The sequence below is a fragment of the Engraulis encrasicolus genome, chromosome 18, assembly GCF_034702125.1.
Source record: "Engraulis encrasicolus isolate BLACKSEA-1 chromosome 18, IST_EnEncr_1.0, whole genome shotgun sequence".
Lineage (NCBI taxonomy): Eukaryota > Metazoa > Chordata > Actinopteri > Clupeiformes > Engraulidae > Engraulis > Engraulis encrasicolus.
The window spans coordinates 4,137,780-4,161,247 of record NC_085874.1 but is presented as its reverse complement, the minus strand read 5'-3'; the positions used below and the strand labels follow the sequence as shown (position 1 = coordinate 4,161,247).

General features: G+C 43.0%; 1 long non-coding RNA gene across 1 annotated transcript; it reads right to left on the bottom strand.

Moving 5' to 3' along the window:
- Positions 1-412: 412 nt before the first annotated feature.
- On the bottom strand, positions 413-2,960 carry LOC134468672 (uncharacterized). Its single transcript, XR_010038885.1, has 3 exons — positions 2,759-2,960; positions 2,585-2,668; positions 413-495 (listed from the first exon to the last, which is right to left on the bottom strand). It is a non-coding gene; the product is annotated as an uncharacterized LOC134468672 (long non-coding RNA).
- Between the last annotated feature and the right edge of the window lie 20,508 nt (positions 2,961-23,468).

Here is a 23,468-nt window from a genome sequence, read left to right as displayed (position 1 = left end):
ATGTAAAGCCAGATACCAGTGATCAGAAGTAATGAAAATGAATGAAACAATTAAATGCATGTCCACGTTCACTGTTCTAGCTCACCGCATCATGAGTGTAGCTTCTGAGTGCTCTCCTCCCTCCACTGAGTGTGACGTATATGTATGTGTCTGGGAACCTAGCTATCTCCATGATGGTGGTGGTGGCGGGATTGGAAAGGGCAGATATTAGTCTTTGATTGTTGGGGTTGATGGTTGTTGGTGACGGGGCGGAGGTTGGAGGAGGAGAGCTAGGTTGCTGAAGGATAAGCTTGGCTGGCCTCTGCTTCCCCTGGCTGGGGCCTTGGTCTTGAGCTTGGTGGGCTCCCCGCGGCTGTCCTGTTGGTCCACCTCGGGGGACGGGGACGGTTGTCTTTCAGGGTGACTCGTCCGGGCCACGCATGCGAGGGGAAGAGCATGAAGTCTAACATGATGGCACCCATTGCACCAACCATCATGGACCCCCACCCAGTACACCTGCAGGAGGAGGGAAGAACAGAAACCATATTATACATGTGACCTGCAGAGACATCGGAGCAACGAAGAACAATCTTAAGATAAGAAGTACATGGCACATTCTGCTAAACACCATTCTGCTAAACACCATAACACACCAACCAACCAGTACTGCACTAAATTATGCAAACAATAGTTTTTATCTTAGTTTTACCTACACATACTTTTCTAAATAAAATTACAATAAAATAATCATAGCTTCAACAAGGAATGCTCAATTTTGTTGCACTTCTTACAATGACAAATAATAAGATTCTATATTCTATATTCTATATAATAACTAATTTTAATTGAACAGTGCCTAACAGTGAAGACCACATAAATCTAATTATACCTGAAAGTAGTTTACAAACAATGGGAGAGTATAAGCATGCTTTTGAGGCACAATTTGTATATATTTTTCTTACCAAAAGGTTCATGAAGTTCCTCGTGAACATAGCAGGGGCAAAGCGTCTGGAAAGGTTCATTCCAGCTCCAGTGTACAACATCTAAAACAGTGGCCAGAGTAAAGCATTAGCTTTAATGTAAAAAAGTAAGGAAACAAGGATGTTGTTGTGCTCTGGATGTGTAGAGAAATAAGCATGTGCGTGGACCCAAATAGAACAGTTGAAGAGTGAGCAGGTTCGCACACTGAAAAGACAGTAAGGTCAAGCAGAACACATTTTCTGAGAGCACAGTCGAGCAGACATTTCAGGATTCTGCCTTCATCAGTGCTTACTGTGCTCACCTGAGCACTGATGAAGGCAGAACTCTGAAACGTCTGCTCTCCTTTGCTCTCAGAAAAAAACTCCTTCTGCTTGACCTTAGTGTCTTTCATTTTCAATGGGGTTTCATTTCTGGTGGGTTAGAATATAACCATATAACCAAAGCACCAAAATGTGGCATGGAAATCAACAGGGTATATTGAAGAGTGAAGTGTAGGTCACCAGATCAAACAAACAAAAACAGCTGACAAAAAATCATCGAGGATAAATCCCATGTAATGCCTCTGCCATTGACTTCAATGTTAAACGAATCATGGCAGTGATTAAGACAAAAACAGTCCTAACCAAGTATTGAACATCGACATGTTATGTAGAAAGTACCAAATTTCAACCGATATGATGTGCCCCGAATTCCTCTTTTTTTCTGAAGAAATGGGTGATTGTACTGCAATATTCTAATGTGAATCCCTCAATTCATTATTTTTTTGGAGCTGGAAGTCCAAAATATGTAAAAATGAACAAATGAATGATTGGAATGGTTTTAAATGTGGGCAGTGCATGTACAATCCATGAAAGTTAAAAATTATTGATGGAATAATGAAAATAAACTTGATCATGATTCATGAAAAATCCTGATTTTCTAATTATATGATCCATCCTGGCCACATAATTAGAAAATCATGAAAAAGTTTAATAAAACTAAAATACTGTAACCAACCCACTTTGACCCGCATTTTGGAAACTGCGACATTTGTGATGTCTCTTCTCGCATTTGTCAGTAAAGTCTTGACTGCAGCGCATCTTTTTTTACCTTTTAACTAAGGCTACTGTAAAATCAGTCCATCAATTAACAGGTGGATTTCCAACTGAGTATAGGCTTCAGATTATTCATACCTTGAATGCATGTGCATGCATGGGTCATCTCATATTATACTACATACACCATTTTCTCAGCCCCAGCCTTGGCAATGGCCCTTGCATTACTCCCCCCCTTTCCTTTCACCCTTCTTTCAACCATGAGGGCACACAAATGGGCCCGTTTATACTAATTAGAACATTCATGTAGAATATTTAAGGGAGGAGGCAATGCAGGGAGTTGGGCTCACATGTGCTCGTGCATGTGCGCAAGATTTCACAGCAAACCCCGGTTACAGGGTTACTGGTTACACCCTTTTTCACCCTTTCAAGGTTTTCTCTTCCACACATTAATAGGAAATCCACACAGTTCTTAGTACATAAGGCCCCAGGAAACAATCTCCATTACTCAGTGGATGTAGTACCTAGGTCACAGCAAAGCATATATGAAAAAACTACAGATGAAACATAATTAATCAACAACATATTACCTGTAGGTGGGGGACTGTTTTGAAGTGCAGTTTAGGTCTGCTGTTAATGGTCACATCTGGGGGGCTTCTTTTCTCACATGATGTCTAAAACGGAACACAAAAGGTAGAGGTTGATATTTTTGGGGCATTCAAGGGCAAAAATTGGGTACTAATGTGTATCCCACATATACCAACCTCCCTAACCACTTCTGTGGATGAACAGATTTGAGCCTGCAAGTTGGCTCCAGGACCTCCGGAGGTGGCTGCATTTCTTGCAGAAGGGGTAGGTGCTGTAGTCAACCGTTTTGAAATCTTCCGTTTTAGTGGCTTGGCCGAGCAGCAGTGTGTTTGGGGTGATTTAGTCGATTTAGTCCTCACGACACAGAACTCTGGCATCCAATGGCCTTTTGTTGGCAGCTAGGTGGAGCACTTGGCTGTCAGGATTCTCCACATCCAGCAGGTACCATTTTGAGCAGCATACTCAAGGTCGTCCTAGGTTTTGCGCTCTCATGTAAGCATACATTGCCTCCAGGACAGGTTTCGCCGAAATTCGCTCCAGGACAGACCAAAGCTTCTGAAGATTACCACGAAGAGAAGTGAATCTTGCAGACAGTGATGATGCCGGATGAAGGCACTGCCTCCTACCCTGCCCCATCCCTCCTTTCTGACATTCAGGAACCCCCAAACCGCTCCCCATGTCCATGCAACTGCTCCAACCAGCCACCCCAGACCGTCAAAGTACCCTTTGTCCAACAACTCCTGGACCGCTGCCACTGCTGGAGGCGGAGCCCCGGACCCAGATCGCTCACCGGCCCGGACTGCAATCAGGTGCTGTGCCCCCAGTTGACCTCTGGCGAGCACTGCAGTGGATGCCCTCCTCCGCACTCCAGTGACACCGCCTTCCCCCTGCGCAGCAACGCATTCTACTGACATTGTTGACCACTCACTCCAAGGAAGCCAAAGGAACTGCAGATCGGACCACTCTGAACCCCCAGCAAGGCCCTCCTAACTGGCCCCCTGGGTAATGACACCCGCCACACCCACAGCACCCGGAATTCACCACCAATCTCCCAACATCAGTGCTGCTCTGTATCTTGCCAACTCTGTCCGCGCAGAAGACTTCATGCAAGCGCCTCAAAGACAAATGAGGATAAGAGAAGATAAAGCCCCGGGCCTCGGCTTTACCATCGATGATGACAGGTTGCATGTTATGGTTGCGGTCAACTGCTCCAAGAAGGAAGAAAATGCATCTCCGACAGGAATTGCTGAAAGACAGGCTGAGAGAACAAACACCAGAACCACTCACTAAAAGAGCTGTTAAGCCAAGCCTCTGACCTCTATGGCCCCCTTGGTCTTGTGGCCCCAACAAAACAAAGGGAACCATCTTGACCACAGGGCCTTCCAAGAGGCAAAAGTCATGTACTGCGCAGCAGACACCTGGGATGCCGCATTGGCTCAGCTCAGCATACTCTTCAAGGAGCTTTATGGCATCGTCTCTGAGCTCGCTGAAAAAGTCTCACACCACCAGACCCAACTGAAAGCACCGTATGCATGCTCACTGCCATCAGAGAAGGTGATTGCACATGGTCTGGGCTGTACTTGTGGCGGAGCAGCAGCCATGATGTCATACTAAGGCTAGTTGAGGTCAAGGCCAAGCTGATCCCTCTTGACCACAAAGGTGAGCCTGTGAAGGCGAAGATGTGCACAGAAGTCTTCGCAACATGGCTGAAGAACAACTTCCAAAAGCACTTCCAAAGCGAGTTCAAGAAGTGCCATCAGCTAGTTGACAGCCAGACCATATTTGGTGCCATACAGAGTTGAAGTTATGGATACCAAACCCTCTATGCAACCAAGAGTTGGCGAGATCAGAGATGGATTGCAGGTGCTGTGAACATGGCAGACATAATCACCCGAGGGGCCAGTTCTGATGACCTAAATGACAGTTCTGAGTGATAGTTCGGGCCGCAGTTCCTTTAGCTTCATGAGGGTGAGTGGCAAAGAAAGTCAGTAAAAGACGTTGCTGCACAAGCAAGAGACGAGGTCACTAAAATGCAGAAGGACACATTCACTGCAGTACTCACCCAAAGTCAGTTGAAGGCACACCACCAAATTGCACTCCAGGGGACGCATTACAGAAATGTCCTAACTTAAAACAGCAGTCAGTTGTGAGCTCTGCACTTATATCGTATTGATGCTTGGTAGCGGTACATTTGTTGTTACGCAAGATTTAAAAGTTAATTACCGATTTTTAGATCACTTAACTTTCCTAACTCAAGAAAAGATTTAATAAGATTCCTAAATTTTGTTAGGATTTGCTTTCTGTAATACCAAATTGGAAATAATCTCTTCTCCACTCGTCCGATTTTAACTTTTGACTTAAATAGGAAGTTCTCTGTAATACGTCCACAGGACAGCGCACAGTCCAAGCTCAGAACTCTAACAACAACAGTAGCAGCAGTCAAAGACATATTGGACAAAAGGCACTTCAGCATTCTACAACGGCTGGTCAGGACAGTTGTATGGACATGGAGAGCAGCTAAAAGGTTCCTGAATGTCAAGAGGGGAGATGAGGCAAAGTGGGAGACAGTACCTTCATGCAGGACCATCACTGTAAGCTAAATTGTGTTCCTAGGCCTGTGCCTGGTCTTCATATCAAGCCTAGGTCTCCACTCTCCTATTGACTGTTTTTTTTAGTTTTCAGTTCTTCCAATGACTGCCATTTTATCTTTGTCTTTTTTTCTTGTCTTGTTTCTTTTGACAGTTGACTTCACCTGGGGGCCTGAAGGATAAAGCTTGAAGTGTCTTCCTTTGTTGAGTTGTGGCATGAGTGGAGTATTTGCGTCTTCTTCACAGGCAGCAGGTGGTTGTCCACTGGTCAGGCGGTTGTCCACTGGTCAGGCGGTCGTCCACTGGTCAGTTGGGCTCACTGGTCAGCGGGGTGATGGACTGGTTAAGCGGTGGTCCACTGGTAGACAGCTCACTGGTGCTCATCGGATTCCAATGGTGCATCGGTTTGCCACTGTGGCGGATTTTTACGGTTGCGTTTTTTTCACCATCAAGTGAATTACATACTGGGTGTCCCACACTTGAAAGATGAAGACTGCACACGGACACAGGACTCATCTCGCCTAGTCTTGTTATTGATTTCAGTGGAGTTGATGTTTGAGTTGAAGTGGAGTTGAAGTAGACTTGTGGTGGTAGAAGTAGCAATAGGTGGTGTAATAGTAGAACAGTAGACCATAACAGGTGAAAAACCTTTGAACATATAAAGACAAAATAAAAAAAATAATAAATGCATTTGTCTGTCATTATTTACATACGACATGACATACAGCATGTTTTCCAAGTTCAAGTTAAATGGGCAGCAAAGGTTAGTATAAAGGCAAGCATGTTTTAACCACATTGTAACCATATTTCAACCATTCTTAAAGATAGGCATGTTTCAACCTTTACGCATCAACCAGGTCGAAATGCTACCAAACAAGCAGTCAACCAGATCAACAAGTTGTTAAACAAACACAAATTAACTGAAAACACTGAAAAGTGCTCTGTTTACTTTTAACAATTAACCCTTTGAAGACCCTTAATGTACTTTAAGATAAGATATTTACTGCATGTCAAGAGCTGGGTTGCTGGGAGGAGGAAAGCTGGGCTGCTGGACGTAGGGGGGGGCTATGAGCTTGGCCGGCCCCTGCTTCCACTGGCTGGGTGGCAAGCTTATAGGGCCTGGGTCTTGAGCTCAATATGGGCTCCCTGTGGGTGTCCTGCTGGTTCACCTCCGGGGACCAACTGCCATTGCATGGAGTGGCCAAGAGGTTGACCACCCTGATTCATGGGAAGAGCATGACGTCGTCCATGATGACCAAAGCAACACCAATCCTGGGAACTACCGGTACACCTGCAGGAGGAGGGAAGAACAGAAACAATATAGTTACATGTGAGCTGTAGAGTCATCGGAGCAAGAGAGAACAATCTTAAGACGTGCATTGCACATTCTGCAAAACACCAATACATAATGTAATAAATTTAATTGAATACTTTTTGACACTAACGGTGCCTAAGTGAAGACCACAAATACTATGTTTACAAACAATGGGAGAGTATAAGCACGTTTTGACGCATAATTAGTATATATTTTTCTCACCCAGAGGTTCATGAAGTTCCTCATGAACATAGCAGCGGCAAAGGATCTGGTAGGGTTCATTCCAGCTCCAGTGTAGAAAATCTGAAAAACAAAGAGTTGAGTATTAGCTAAGCTTAAATGTAAAAAGTAAGGGATATCATTGCACTCTGGATGTGTAGAGAAATGTTTATGTGTATGGACCCAAATAGAACAGTTGAAAGGTGTTAGCTCAATTCCTGTTGCAGCTACTCTTGATTTTTGCTTGTCTTTTTTACATTTCAAGGGTGAGAGTAGGTTCGCACACAGAAAAAGACATTAAGGTCAAGGAGTAGTAGTTTATTTTTCCTGGGAGCAGAGTAGAGCAGACATTTCAGGGTTCTGGCTTAATTAGTGCGCAGGTGAGCACAGTAAGCACTAATGAAGGCAGAACCCTGAAACGTCTACTCTCCTCTCAGAAACAATCCTTGCGCTTGACCTTAGTGTCTTTCAGTGTGCCAGCTCTATTGGACCCCTTTTATAACATTATCAGCAGGCTTATGTAAAACTAAATCTGACTCCCTGTGGGCTCCTCTTATACCTGGTGTGCCTAATTTTAGGTGTGGATGGTGGGGACTTGTCCATACAACTGTTTAAGTAAATCTGGCTTGGCCCCACCACTTTTTCACAAATATAAAGCAAAAGTAGCATACCTGAACAATTAGCCATCTGACTATTTACCAGAAAAAGTAACCATTGTGTTACTTTTTGAAACATTTTTTTACGGAATTTGAAGTTGAACATAGAATAGTTTAACAGGATATTCATCCTTGTTCTGTGGTCAAAGGCTGTACTGTATCTGACAAAATTGTGGTTGTGGTTGCCTGAGATACTACCTAAAATGCTATCAGCATTGTCCCGTTTGAGCCACCATACTTTGACATGAGTGAGAAATTACATTGAAATGAAATAGACACTGCATGTAACCAATACATTGGTCTAAACATAATTCTGAAGTTGTTGAGGGTGATGGTGATCAGAATTTGGTGAATGCAAAAATTATTATGCATTAAATTTATTAGCGCCAATGTGTTTCCAAATGCCAATGACGCATGTTAATGAGCCAACATCTGTAGCCAGCCAGACTATTGGGGTCGTTTTTTTCCTCTGCAATAGTGGACTACTGTACACGAAGTGGACAGCTGATGGTGACTTTAGGGTAGGCTATGATTGATTTAGCACATTGGCTGTAAATTGCAGGCAATCACAGTCCACATTAATCACATCTCCAAAAATCAAGGTGCTAATGCTGACTTGGAATTTATCACCTACTGTTTTTCCCATCACTGGTTAACCCCCTGGTATGTGATAAATAGGACCAATACCGTTGCACAAAAAACATCTCCATCATGGTATTGGTGCAAATACCATGATAAAGATGTTTTTGTACTATGGTGTTGGTTCCATTTACCACATACCAGGGGGTAACCAGTGATGGGAATAACAGTAGATGATGAAATTCCAACACACGCAGTACAAAAGATATCTCCATCACAGTATTTGCACCAATACCAAGATTGAGATGTTTTTGTACTACAGTGTTAGTCCCATTCACCACATACCAGGGGGAAAACCAGTGATGGGAATAAAAGTAGGTGATATTGATAGTTGTTTTTGGGTCTAAGGGTCAGAGTTATATGTCCTTCAAACAAAGAATTCAAGCCACTGTACACAGTATAGACTGTTAAAGGTGCACTGTGTAGGATGGTGGTTAATAATCAATTTAGATCTTTAGTCTTCTCCATATTCATTCTGACACCAATGTGATACTCAAAGTACAGGGTATTCCTTGGTTAAAAAAAGCAAATGATATTGTTTTTTTACTCAACTGTTTACAATGTGCAGTGAGTCACCTTGCGGGTCCCAGGACTTTGCTTCGGAATAGTCACTTGAGCACATCCACGTGAAGGGATTTTCACATGAACATCTTGGACAGTGCCTTTGGAGTCTGCATTCACACCGAACACTCTTGCAAGTTTGAATTGCCCCCTGCAATGCATTTTGGTCGCAGAGCCACACCATATCTCCAACAGCAACATTTCTTCTTGCAGTGTGCCACTTGCTGCGGATGAAACGGTTCGGGCCTGCAAGCTGGCTCCAGGACATCCAGAAGTGGCTGCCTTTTGTTTAAATTTATTAGTCTTTTGAAGGGGTATGTATTGTAATCAACCGTTTTGAAATCTGCGTTTTGGGTGATGTAGTCCTCATGACCCGTAACTCTGGCATCCAATGGACTTTTGTTGGCAAGGTTGGTGGCTAGCTTAAGCACTGCCAGGAACTCACTGAAGGCAAGGCCTCCTCCTCCACCATGACATTGCAGGGCTCTTTTGGTGACTGACAGCAGCTTCAGCAGCACCATTCTGGTGGGGTGAATCGGCTGGCAGGATTCTCCACATCCAGCAGGTAGCAATTTAAGCAGCATACTCTTCAATTGCTCCTTGGTTTTACCAGCTCAGGTAAGCATACATTTCGTCCAAGACCGGTTTCGCCAACAAAGTTCGTTCCAGGACCTGACCAGATCTTCTGGCAAGGACAGAAGTGAATCTCTGGTAAGCAAAGATGAAGCTCTGTTTTCAGGGTGTTTGCCAGTTCGACATGGATGAGACTGCTTGACAGGCAGAAGAATACGCCCAAAACTTTTATGCTTGCTTTTCATCCTTTACTTGTGGTCCGAACAGGTCGCTGAATGTGAACTGGAATGGTGCAGTTTGACTGGCACGTTCTTCGGGTAAGGCAAGTAACCCATTGATTCGCTGACAGGTTCTCGCTTTCCTTCTTGCAGACAATTAACTTTTGGGCCATCATTCTTCCTCTAATTACCCAGGATCTCATCCGCAGCAAAGTTCCTGCCACTTGACACCCTCTTGCACCGCAAAGCACAGGCCCAGGAAAGCGCCCTCACCTCCCATCCTGCCCCATCCCCCCTCCCAAAACTCAGAAAACCCCCAGCCGCTCCCTGTGTCCATGCAACTGCCCTGACCAGCCACCCCAGACTACAGAAGCACCCTTCTTCCAACAGCTTACGGACCACTGCCACTGCTGGCTGCAGAGCCCTGGACCCAGACCACTCGCCGTCCCGGACCCCAATCTGGTGCCGTGCCCTCAGCTGACCTCAGACAAGCACTACAGTGAACGCCCTTCTCCGGACTCCAGTGACACCGCCTCCTGCCTGCACAGCAATAACCTTCCACAGACCCCGTTCACCACCCACTCTAAGGAAGCCCAAAGAAGCGTGGAACGGACCGCCACTCGGAACCCCCAGCCAGGCCATTACTTGTTTATTCATCATGTGATTAGCCTATATGTGTATCATGTGTGTTTGTGCTACTGTTTCTAAACATGGCTTTTGTTCAACACAGGACCTATCAGAGTGTAAGGGGTTAACAAACTGGCCACACCCTTGGGTGCCAGACATGTTCTAATCACCACTCAGACAGTGTTTGTAGAGAATCTGAAGACTGTTGGTCAAAATGTTATCCTGCCATGAAAAAATAAAATGCAACAAAAAGGATTTTAAGTGTGCAGTGTTCTTACTCTGAAGACTACATTAAGTCCCCCCCCATCCCACCCCCGGTGGTGACCCCCACCATGCCCACAGCACCGGAAATCCACCACCAATTTCCAACACTAGTGCTGCTCTGGATCTCGCCAACTCTGACCACACAGAAGGCTGCCAGCATGCCTTCATGGAAGCACCTCAGAAAGATGAAGAAAAAGAAGGGTAAAGTCCTGGGCGATAAGTTGAATGTCATTGTTGCGGTCAGCTTCTCCAAGAAGAGGTGGAAAAAGCGCCTCAGCCAGAACTTGTTGAAAGACAGACTGAGAGAACAAACACCAGAACCACTCACCAGAAGAGAGCTGTTAAGCCAAGCCTCTGACCTCTATGACCCCCTTGGTCTTGTGGCCCCAACAAAACAGAGGGAAACATCTTGACCGCAGGGCTTTCCAAGAGGCAAAATTCATGTACTTCGCAGCAGACACCTGGGATGCCGCGCCTTGGCTCAGCTCAACATACTCTTCAAGGAGCTTTATGGCATTGTCTCTGAGCTTGCTGAAAAAGTCTCACACCGCCAGACCCAACTGAAAGACCATGTGCAATCACCTTCTCTGATGGCAATGAGCATGCATATGGTGCTGTGCTGTACCTGTGGTGGAGCTGCAGCCATGGTGTTGCGTCATGAGGCTAGTTAAGGCCAAGACCCCTCTTGACCACAAAAGTGACCCTGTGAAGGTGAAGATGTTCGGAGCAGTCTTTGCAGCACGGCTAAAGAACTACTTCCAAAAGCACTGCTGAATCGAGGTCAGGAAATGGCATCACCTCGTCGACAGTGTGACCATCTTGGGTGCCATACAGCAGGACACCAAACCTTCTACGCAAACAGAGTAGGCAAGATCCAGAGTAGCACTGACAGATTGGTGGTGGATTCCAGGTGCTGTGAACACAGACATCACCCTAGGGGCCCGTCCTGATTACTTAAATGAGCGTTTCTCAACAGGGGCTCTACAGCCACAGTCTGGTAGCCCTAGGAGGACATTGAGCTAAACTGAGATAAAGCTAAAAGGGGGTGGTGCTTAGTTGCCATTTTATTTTTAATACTAAGGGGGGCGTTGGCAGGCCTATAATGAGGTCAAGGAAGCATTCAGAGGCCTATGATGACCAGAGGGTATTAATTCAGAAATGGTTGAGAACCACTGACCTAAAGCAAAGTTCCGAGAAGCAGTCTGGTGCGCAGTTCCTTCAGCTTCCAGAGGGTAGGTGGCCAAAAAGTCAGTAAACGACATTGCTACACAAGCAAGAGACAATTTCACTAGAATGCAAAAGAAAACATTCACTGCAGTAGTTACCCAAAATCATCTGAAAGCACAATGCCTAATAGCAGTCCAGCACATTGAACAGTATAAGTACAGAACTCCACCACCAAAAGTAGCAGCAGTCCCTGAGCTATTGGAGAAAAGGCACATCAGCAGTGTAAGACGGCTGGTCAGGACAGTTGCATGGACATGGAAAGCGGCTTAAAGGTTTCTGAATGTGAAGAGGGGAGACGAAGCAAATTGGGAGGCAGTGCCTACCTTCCTGAGCCTGTGCCTGGCAACAGAAGAAGGTATCAACTTCCAAAACAAAACCACTGACAGTCTCGTATACAAAGAAGCAACTGCTATCCTCAGGTGTGGAGAAGGGCAGATACAGATAATAAAACTGTCCCCCTTCTACCACATCAAGCCTGGGTGTCCACTCCTATGGGTGTGTTTCGCTACGTTTTCAGTTCTTCTAATGACTTTTCCATTTTCTTGTTTCTCTTTTTTCTTGAAGGTTTTTATTTCTTGTGTTTTTTTGGTCAGGTTATTTAAAGCTTCATCCTCCAGGCCCCCAGGTGAAGTGTCTTCTCTCTTTTGGGTTGTGGTGTGAGTGGAGTCTTTGCGTCTTGGTCAATGGCATCTGGAGGTTGTCCACTGGCAGACGGTTCACTGGTGCAGCGGTGATACACTGGCAGTCGTCAGTTGGTGCAACAGTTTTCCACTCAAGCAGTTTTTCACAGTCAAGTGTATGTCAGCACAGGGTTTCCCACATTTGAAAGAGAAGGACTGTACACAGACACAAGATTCCGCTTGTCTTGTCTTATTGTTTTCAATATTGTTGATGTTTTGAAGAAGTTGATTTGAAGTAGTAATAGTGGTAGTAGCAGCTGGAGTACTAGAACAGTAGACCAGAATAGGTGAAAAACCTGTAAACATATAAAAACAAAAAAATATGTACATATTACAGGACGTTTACATGCATGTTTTCCACTCAGTTCAAGTTAAATGGGCAACAAAGGTAAGTATAAATGCAAGTATGTTTTAACCAGTTTGTAACTATATTTCAAACATTCTTGAAGCAAAGTATGGTTTACACATTATGCATTAACCAGGTGAAAATGCTACCAAACAAGCATTTAGTCAGATCAACAAGTAAAACAAACAGGGATTAACTTAAAGTACATGTTCTGTTTTCAATGGGATAATGGTTAAAGGTAAATGGATCATTGGCAGTGTTTTAAGAGAATATAATAATGCCCTACTGCATGTCAATAAAGTAAACTAAATGAAATGAAAGTAACATGATGAAAAGGAACTAAACACATTAGCATTCAGTCCCCACTAACAGACCAGGGAATCAATAGTGCAGGTTCAGTTGTAAGTTTAGGAACATTTCATATAGATTTTTCCATTCAGCATTTTTTTTTACTTCTAGGACCCCCCCGAATACAAATCCACCTGTTTCCAATTTTTTCCTTAATATTTAGTGGCAAATCCAAGATGGCTGCCATTGTGTACAGAGCATTCGCCATTAATGCTGTTTTAAGGATTGAATTTCCTCAGTTAATCTTTTTTTTAATTTCCAGGACAACATTTCATAGAAAACCACTTGTTTCCAATGTTTTGCTTGTTTTTTAGTGGGAAAATCAAGATGGCTGACATCATATTTGGCAAAATTGGCATATTTAGTATTTTTTAAGTCTATTCAGCCATTGTTTGACTTTTATTGGTAATATTTGTTACATGACTGAAGTCAGCCATCACATAAACTAAATCCATTACAAAATCCAAGATGGCCGACATTTCATATAGCAAAATCAATATTATCAGGTCTATAAAGCCATTCATTTGTGAATTTAAGCACATAAGATTTTGTGCAGGTCGAAAACAGGTACCTGTTATGCAGTGCTACCTGTACAGTAGCATTGCATATGCACTAGTTTGGCTGCCTATGTCAAGGCCAAGGCCTACAAAGTTGCTTCAGGGTCGGCTTCAGCTTATCTGAAGGCTATGAAACCAAATGTTCTGCCTGGGATGCTGCATTCCTCCAATTCCAACAATCTCGCCATGCTCTCAGACTGCTCACAGAACTAGGCTCTTTGGCATGACAGTCAGTGTACACCCATGACCCTAGTAATGGCCAAACTATCATACCTTTGTAAGACCTTTGGCATCATGAAGTATTGGTGGCACAAGTGTGAATGTAAATTATGTCTGCCTCCAGACATTTTGGGCCCCACCAAAGATTTGATTTTTGGGCCCCCATAAGGGCCCCTGTCAGTGCTGTCAATGCTTGGCGCCCATGTCCACCTCAATGATGCGACAGAGTATTCTCTCTATATTCATGTGTGGAATGAGGTGTTCCTATTGCCCACTCTTCTGGATAGTTCTGTGAAATGAATTAATAGGATTTTTTGTACTTCCTGATCAGTCTATAGAGTTTAGTTGGAGGCAACTGGCTTTTTTTGCAACTGGCAAATTGCAAGCCAATCTTTGCGCACAACATTTAAGGTGTGTCACCCCAAACTTCAGATGTTCTACCTCTGAGACTGAGGCATCATGAGGATGGACAGAGGGCTCCACTCCTGTCATGAATCACACCGGCTCCACCTGCTGCTATGCTATTGAGATCAGGGGTCAGTTCAGATATAGATGAGATCTAGGTTATTTGCTAGTTCAAGGGTTTTTGGACACCATATTGAATTTTGGCAAAATATGAGATAAATGTTGATAACATTTCATGTAATGACAGCTATGTGCCTATCAAAATATTACCAATAGGCGTACAATACTGCAGAATGGCTTTATAGACGGTAGCCCCTTAATGCACGCCTTACCTCCTGTGGCATGCTGTAATAGTCATTGAAAGTTAACTACCATAGCACTACAATACTATGACATGACACAGGGCCTTTAGTAATGCACTACGACTTGGTCATTGCCATTCTGGTAGCAGAAAATGTATAACGCCATGTCTTAATGGGTTAAAACACCAAAATGTCCTTATTTTGCTATAATGTCAGCAATCTTGGATTTTGCTTCTGAAAGTTAAATAAAAACAAGTTGTTTTGTATTCATAAGGGGTCCTACAAATAAATAGGATAAGACGCATTACCTGGTCTTAAAAAGAGCCGTTCAATGCCTTTTCTGATGTCATGTTGAATTTTTACAACAGATTGAACAATTTTTGAATGAAGTTCATGTAATGGCTTACTGAACAGTCCTTCATCCATCGTGAATATTACAAATACAAGAAAAAAACAATGACTTTAGAGACCTTAAAACACCAAATACATAATTTATGCTATATGTCATGTCAGCCATCTTAGATTTTGGTACCAAAACTTAAGGGGCGGGGGTGGAAACGGGTTGTTTTTTGTTCAGGGGGTGTAAGAAATATAAAATACACCAATTCCAAAAATGTATATGATATGTTTCTTTCAATTACATTCAATTGTGTTAGAATATGACCATATATCCGCCATCTTGGATTTTGGGCGTTTCCACTTCAGAAAAAAATTGGAAACAGGTGGATCCGAAGACTATGGGGTCTGTAGTTGATAAAAAACACAATTTGGAAAAATCTATATGAAATGTTCCTAAACCTTATTTTTAGGACAATTGAACCTGCACTACAAATGACTGGAGCATTAGAGTGTGAGAACTCTGAGAACAAAATGCTATCATTTTCAAAACATTCAAACCATTCATTAGATGGAGAATAGTGAAAAGACAACACTTAACTATCAAGTGTCTTACTTTGTTCTGTTTTTAGTCCTCCTTGGCATTTGCTGCCTTATATGGTTCCCGTCCCAAGTCTTTTGAGACGTGTTTACATATTCACGAATATCCCCCAAAACAATAATTTTGGTCAGTTTTGATGTCTGATATGTTTTCTTTGTGTCGTTCTCCATCTAATGTAATAATCAGACATTTTGAAAATGGCAGTATTTTGTTATTATTCACAATTTAGATTGTGTCCCAACTTCTATGGAGTTGGGGTTTGTAGATCACATGATCCAGATCTACACAGGTCACATTATCCACCTTGTAAGCACAGGCAACACAGAGAAACCACACTCACCCCTCTCAAAAAGATTTGTCGCCCAGAGAACCAACTGCCATTAGGGCCTAGGCACATTCACCACAAGCTCCAGGATCCAGGAGAGCAGCAGTCAGGTGCAGATCCAGATTTGTACACAAGGAACCTAGAGAGACACAATTACAGTTTCTCAATTGGTTTGGTGTTTTTCTCGAATCAGAGTAAAAATTCTCAAAAGTTCTTGCCCTGGCTTGGAGATCGATACCAGACAGGGTCACACTAGGGCAAAAAAGAAAGAAACAAATGAACAAAACAATCAAACTCCAAAGAAAGAACCGAAAAACAATAAACCAGTGGCTGGCCTGGGGAGTAGTTAACCAGGTTTACTACTGAGCCAGGTTCTTAAGTAATTAGTAATTAATTAAGGTAGTGGTAAATCATATAATACTGTGGAGTTCCCAAAACCTGGCTACATCGACAGGTGGTAACCCATACTATGACGCTGATCAAGATGTTGGTTTGTCTACTCAAGAGTTGCCAAAACCGGACTATCTGCACATTCTTGCAGCAAGATTGTTTTAAATACTGCAATCATGTGCAGCCACTTCTTTACATCTCTAACTTAAATCCCGGATGTGTGCTCGCGCATACCGCGCAGTTCATCTTATCGGAATATTAACCTCATACATTATATTAATCTTTATTATTAACTAACATTACCATACGACCAGCCTCCACCAACAAAACTTTATATTGGCAGTGTCTATACAAAGCATAAAGTGACCGGACATTACAAACAAACTCAGCAATCACAAATGATTGTAATTCACTGACGGTTTGTCAGAAGGGGCGCAAGAATTTTGGAATGTGTTCTGCGCCTTCACACGGCGAAATGTTCCTCTCTCCCTGACCCAATCCGTTTCAAGATTTCAGCCTGAGAGTAGGCTAGTTCAACCCGAACTTAACCTGTTTCTTTTGACATTAAATGTGTCCAAAAGTTACTCTACTCTAACCAAGAACATAAACTGCTAATACCAGGTTAAAGAGAGTAAATTGTCACACATACCATTCTTCAAATCATATCCACCTTTTGTTGTATGGGTTAACCGGGAAGTTGAGCTGCACATGATCCAGGTTACACTCGCAGTAACCTGTAACCTCACTTCGTAATACAGGCCCAAGGTGCCTTTAAAAAGAAAAGGACTCACATTAGTTACCATATTTACATTTAAAACTATATATATAATGAGCATTATATGAGAAGTATTGTCCTACATGCAAGAGCATTCAATGCTCCCAACAGCACAGTAGCCAAGGGGGACAAGTGCAGCATCACAGTGCTACAAATACAGCTCCCTTCCAGAAAATGAAAATATCATGTAAAAAGTTGATTTATTTCTGTAATTCTATCAATAATGTAAAACTTTCATAGATTATAGCTTCATAGCCCACATTTTGAACTATTCCAGTAATTTGTTTGTTTATTCTTACATATTATGGTCTTTTAGCAAAAAAGGATTACACAAAGTTACAAAATTGTGATGAATTCAAAGTTGTTTTTTGTGTGATGAAACCACAATTTTCCAAGGGAAAAAAAATGAAACTCAGGTCATATCAAATCAGCTGGAATTTGGTACTTTCTAAATTGCGTGTCAAAGTTCAATACTTGCCTTGATGAATTTAACATTTAACATTGAAGTCAATGGCAATGGCCTTGCGTAGGAGTGATGAAAGTCCAGATATCCTTGATGCTTTGTGGTCAGCCATTTTTTAATTTTTGATCTGGTGACCCACACTTACCCTCTTGATTATAGCCCGTAGATTGTCAATGCCACGTTTTAGTGCTTTGGTGATACGGGCATTCTAACTCACCAGAAATAAAACCCTATTTAAAATCAATGGGATGTTTTGTCTGATGAGTTAGAATGCTGATAACACCAAAGCACCAACACATGGCATGGCAATCTGCGGAGCATAATCAAGAGGGAAGCGTGGGGGGAGTGTACCTATGTTCCCCGGGTCCTATGTTCCCCTGTCTTTTTTTGGGAGCGGGGAACATAGGACCCTTTTTCTAAAAAAGGGTTCTATGTTCACCGCATTGTATGTTTCCAAGTTTTCAAATTGTGCCCTTCCCAAAACCATCCCTACACCTAACCTGTCGTAATGCAATGTTTCTGAGTTTTCAATTTGAGCCCTGACCAAAACTATCCCTAAACCTAACCTGCCACAGTTGCAATAGCAACCTGCACTTTGCCATGTGGCAGCAGTCTATTTTGAAACAGCGGGGTACATAGAACCCTTTTTTGAAAGAAGGGTCTTATGTTCCCCACATTTTATGTTTCCGAGTTTTCAAATTGTGCCCTTCCCAAAACCATCCCTAAACCTAACCTGTCGTAATGCAATGTTTCTGAGTTTTCAATTTGAGCCCTGACCAAAACTATCCCTAAACCTAACCTGCCACAGTTGCAATAGCAACCTGCACTTTGCCATGTGGCAGCAGTCTACTTTGAAGCAGTGGGGAGCATAGAACCCTTTTTTGAAAAAAAGGGCCTTATGTTCCCCGGTAAAGGGGAACATAGGACCCGGGGAACATAGGGATGACCCCAGTGTGGGTCACCAAATCAAAAATAAAAAACGGCTGACCGCAAAACATCAAGAATACCTGGGTTTCCATCACTCCCATGCACTGACGTGCAATGTCACTGCCATTGACTGCCTTAATCACTTCCTTGATGCATCTAACACGGAAAAGAGATTCCTAACCCAGTACAATGAAGTTACATTAGAAAGTACCACATTTCAACTGATTTGATGTGACCCAAATTTCTCTAATTTTTTTAAATCCTTAGTTTTGTGGGAGTTTTTTTAAGCTGGAAGCCCAAAATATGTAATAAACAAATGAATTATTGGAATAGTTTAAAATGTGGGTAATGCATCTATAATCTATGAAAGTTTGATGAAATCATTGATGGAATTAGATTTTTTGGAAGGGATCCGTACATCGTAAATACAGTTTAGATGCCACTATGAAAAGCTTAAAACTACAATCAAATAAGAAAAGTTACCAAAGTGTCTGTACCCCGGGAACTCCATGAGGGAATCACAAAAGCATGTGGTCAACATATGTCCTCCGTGAAGAGTGGAGCACAAGATCACTAGAATCGGCCTAAAAAAAGATAAAACAAAACATTAGCCTTCAGTCCCCCAATGTCAGACCACATTTACTAAATTTATAACACAGTAAGCCCTTCATTACCTGCATGATAGGGGGAATCAAGTGATGGTGCCAAATGGCTGCAGCAAAAGAGTCTGAGAGCTCCACAAGCCAAACTTTATAACTTCCTATTCAGTCATGTGACTCAGAACAAGAGTCACATGATCTAGGTCTACACAGGTCACATGATCCCACCCTGTCAGGACAGGTAAACACCAACAGAGAGAAACCCAGATCCCCACAATATGTTACCGTCACAGTAGCAGTCATGTGTGCAAAATAACCCCTTAGAAAAGACAAGTAAAGTTCAGTCCACAGACATTACAGGGAGCAACCCAGTAGTGTGGTTGGAGAGGTGGGTCCATGTGCACCCTCTGTCTTATTTTAAGGCACCTGATGTTTCAGAATCGGACAGAATCTGGCTATTTTATTAATGACAAGAAAACATAGATAGTATACTTTCTGTATATTTCTATTACAATCATAAATTCACAATACACAAATCATTAACTAGATTAATTGTAGCTTCTATGTATCAAGATCAAGATCAAGATTATTTTTATTGGTCCCGAAGGAAATTTGTCTTGGACATACATAGCTGTGACATAACACATAACACTGATACACATGACACAATTTTCTTTTTAATGAATTAGCCTAATTAAAGAAAACACATACAGATGTATGGGGAAACGTATCTATTTGCTGACCTCAGTGACCTCTAGTTGATCTCCAAAGTCAAACTGAGAACACCATCACACTGAAAAGGACAACCAAATAGTATTTGGAACAAACCCTGTACATTTCCATCACACTTCGATCCCAATATAAACTCTTTTTGATGTAAATATCCTATAGATATATATCAATGACTTGAGGCCAAACTGAGAACACCCTCACATCTTAAAGGATAGTTAATATAGTCAGGAGCAAACCCAAATCCGATTTTATTTGAGGCAATAACATAAAATCGCTTACAGAAATTAAGCTAAGTTCATAGGACAATAGGCCATGCTTAATTACTTTGAAGTAATAATGAGAGGTCATAACTTGTTTTGCAAATTAAACGTGAGATCAGCATTCCAATATTAACCAAAGAAATGCATTTCTCAATTTAATTCATTATTTTACATTAATGCTTATAAAGCTGATAAACTGGGTTCAGCCGGTACACTTTCAGGGTCAAAGTTCGATGACCGCTAAAAGTCAACATGGTCAGTGGGTGCGACACCATGATGGATAAAAATTGCAACTCCCCAAAGTCTGGAAACTCCACAATAACCGTCTGAAAGAGGATATCCGGCTGTCAGAGTTCAGTGTGTGGCTTAATTAACTGCACCTGTCAGTCAGCAGTAATTGCGGGGGATAATTAAGGACAGCTGACAAACATTCACGGTGTCCAATTACCTGTTCCACACTCCAATCTGGGCGGTACTGGCATTGCAGTTTACCATCATGCCTCTAGTGGTGCCTTCCACAAAGGTGGGAGATGGGGGGTGCATCCCAATATGCGTCCTTGCCTCCTCCACTTTACAATTGACTTTACAATTGAGCTTTTGCAAGATATTGAAATATAATGCTGTTGTCAGTGATGACATCATGACGAGAAGCAAGTGGAGGAGGCAAGTGGAGGAGGCAAGGTCACATATTGGGATGCAACCGGGATGTTTCTGACCTCCTACTTGCTGAAATGCATTGGAACGCCTGTTGAAGCGGAATGTTCAAGTCGCGAACTTCGGCCAAATGGAAGGACCCCGACTTTGAAATCGTGACGTCAACACAGCAATGACAGTGCACACAAGGATAGGAATAGTTTAAGTTTGACTTGCAGGTTGGAACGCTTTCAAGTGGGAAGTAGTTGCCTCCTGGTTGCATATTGGGAAGCTCCTACCCCCAGGGAATGCGGCATAGTACTGACTGTAGAAGAAATGTGACTCGGCATATGGGGCACCTAAATTAGTCAATAGGTGAATACGACTTCGTTGCTGTCGATCAACATTGACGAAGCACGTGAGCGAGAACTTGTTGTCACGATGTGGGTGTTATTAAATACAGCGCATTTACAGTCGGACACAAATATGTACGAGACGATGAGCTTGCACCGGTTTGCTCTACTAACACACCACGTGTGAGGAGTAGGGGGGCAGGCAGTGAGGAGGAGCTGAAGTGGGGACCTGCACAAACTTGTGTAGAGGTGTGAGACAAGACCCACACACGTGAGTGAGTTGTTGACCAACCAGTTCATGGGCGTGTGACTAGGGTGGCCATCGGTCCGTTTTTACGACCTGTTCACGACGTCCGTGTGTCCCTCTCTTTGTCTTTCCTTTCCTCCTAGCCTTTTGCTTATGGCCTCGAGATGCGAGGCAACGTCATTGACGCAAACTAGACCTTGACAGTCGGTCACGTTTCCGATATCTGCGGCCGCCATGTTACTCCAGATATAACCCCATACTTAGCCCAGCGAATTAACTGTATTGCTGTCGCCTTATGTCGGGGAAATCTCCGTGCAATAGCCCTATATGAAGTTCATTAACTGACTGTATGAAAGTTAAATAAGGTAACTATATTATTGTCTACTGTCTGTTTCCTATTTTTTCCTGCACTGGTGGCAGCGCATAGTGCAACTAAGTTTGTCCGCTAAATGCCTTTACAACGATACGAGGGTTCTCACAACTTTACAAACAGGGCAAAGAAACGTCTTTCTGCACGGGCGCTGTCTGTATTTTGAGCTCCATCCAGCGTCTGCATGAAAAAAAAAGGTTGACAGAAGCGGTTTGCCTCCCTTAAAACACCGCTGATAAACACACTTCTGACCTCAAAGTTAATCAAATTAATTGTTGGCTATTAGGCCTACGAATGCATGACTACCCAAAATACATTAAAAAAAATAAAATACGAAATAGCCTACACAGAGTCACAGACAACAACGGAAGGATTTGTCTATCGTAACCTGCCGTCTCTGATACAATATTAAGTTAGTGGTACTGATGACTCCTTTATCAGAGTGAGATAATGAAATGCGAAAATCCTTCCCCCCAAAAATATTGTTTTACAAGTAAAACTGCTGTTGGCAGCTGAATTTAGTCTGAGGTAAGATGGCAGCGCTGTTCCCTGATTTCTGCCTACAGTTTAGAATGCCAACTTCACTGTTTTCTCCACGGAGGCGGGGATTCGGCAAGTCGAAGTAATGGGTGCGCGCAAGGACGCTAGGTTAGAAAGTTAAGGGGCGGGGTTGTCCGGCCGAAGTCCGGACAGCTGGTCACCCTACGTGTGACCTCGGAGGCAGTCCGCAGACGAGCGTTGAAGGGGATAAGCAACTTCAGAGGTTGCAAGATCTGACTGCAGTCGCATTCATCCCGCGATAGTTTGACACCATGTGACATGTCACCTCGTCAACGCAACATCACCGAAATTTTGAAGTTTGACAGGAAATCTAACCGTCATGCAGCATTTTCATCCAGATTGCATTGCTGTCTAAATGCGCATGCATGCGTTGACAAGTTGATCGCACCTATTTTATCAGTCATAGCATTGGCCAAGGCAGTGCCGAGGCAATTTGAACCATAACCACAACCCACCCACAGCCCTCAGGTAATTGAATCAAGCGACTCCAGACTAAGGGCCTTTTCACACCCGTCGTGCCGCCATCGGCACTGAAGCGAAGTTTTCCATCCGGCGGCAAAAATGCATAGAAACAAATTAGTCTTTCCACACCAACACAGCAGTCAGGCGGTAGCGGTGTGCACCATCAACGTGGGATTCCGATTAACTGGGGATGGTGACAACACATGACAAGACATTTGTCTACTACACCAAGTGTGGCCAATCATCTGTGATTAGGACTGCAAATTGAGTTGCATCAGTGGGGATTCGAATCAGCAATATGACATGAGAATTATTACTAGTTCTACCCTTACGCAGATTAGACATTTACCAGTTACGCCACAAGTAACCGATGACATATAGTTGTTTCTTAGGTACAATTTACTAAAAGTCCACCAGCTCAACACAGGCTACACACCCAAGGAAGACACCCACCACTCACTAACTCACTCACCAGTTAACTTAAATCCCACAAAAAAACACCCACGAAATAAACACAGTGTTTGCTGGGTACCTCTGGGAGTTAATATCAGTGGTATTTTTTTTATGGAACATGGTGAGTTTTCAACGCGTGTTGTCGCAAGGTTTGTTTGTGCTAACTTGATATCCCCTGTTAAAATGGGCGTGTATGCCACTTGCCCATGTTAACTTGGGAATGACAGGGAATGATATACCTGTAAAAGGCACAGGATTTGTTGGCATCTTGTGGTTTAGTGTGCTTGGATTTCCATGACATGTAGTCCCTCATATTGTTGGATCGAACCCCATCCAAGTCCCACATTTTTTTATGTTGTTACTGTTTGTTTGACAGATTTAAATAGTTAATGAACAGTCTAATCGTGTGTGTGTGTCTGGAATCTTCGCTGAGAGGTGGAATCGTGAAAACGAACTTTATTTGGAGAAATCTTGTTTCAACTGCAGCAAATGTAATCAGAGACACTTGGTGTTGACAAAGCAGAGGTGATGTCATGTGACCATCCTGAGTTAATCGGAGCCCCCAGTTAATCGCACACTGTGGCACAAGACACGGCTCAGTACTTTTGGAAAATTCAACTGGAGCGGAATTTTAGTGCCAGTGTCCCGTTAAAAT